Consider the following 418-nt stretch of genomic DNA (forward strand, 5'->3'; position numbering starts at 1 on the left):
TTTTGTGTGCGCTGTGTCATTTACATTTCACTAGGTTAAAATAATATCTCAAGCTTTATGCTTGATTTATTTGTAACACATTAACCTCAAAACCTTTTCAGCTTTCTCTTTCTGCAAATTGTATGGTGTAGCGATATGATGACAGCACTCAGAATACTATCAAAAACTCCAACGCAGCTCCATTCTTCGAGGAAGATGGATAAAAAGGTGCACAGCAAACAAAAACCTCGAAAAATGATATACGACCCGCCAAATGCTGGCCGAATTCACACGGGACTAATATTAGCACAGGACCTCGGTGTTCGGCGAAATATGGTAGGTCATTTGCGGGGGAATTTTTACTTTACAAATTACAGACATGACCGATTCGCACGGGATTAAGATCACAGACAACCTCCACAATTATTACAAATGACTG

This window comes from Sinocyclocheilus grahami, unplaced genomic scaffold (genome assembly GCF_001515645.1).
Source record: "Sinocyclocheilus grahami isolate Dianchi unplaced genomic scaffold, SAMN03320097.WGS_v1.1 scaffold2527.1, whole genome shotgun sequence".
NCBI lineage: Eukaryota > Metazoa > Chordata > Actinopteri > Cypriniformes > Cyprinidae > Sinocyclocheilus > Sinocyclocheilus grahami.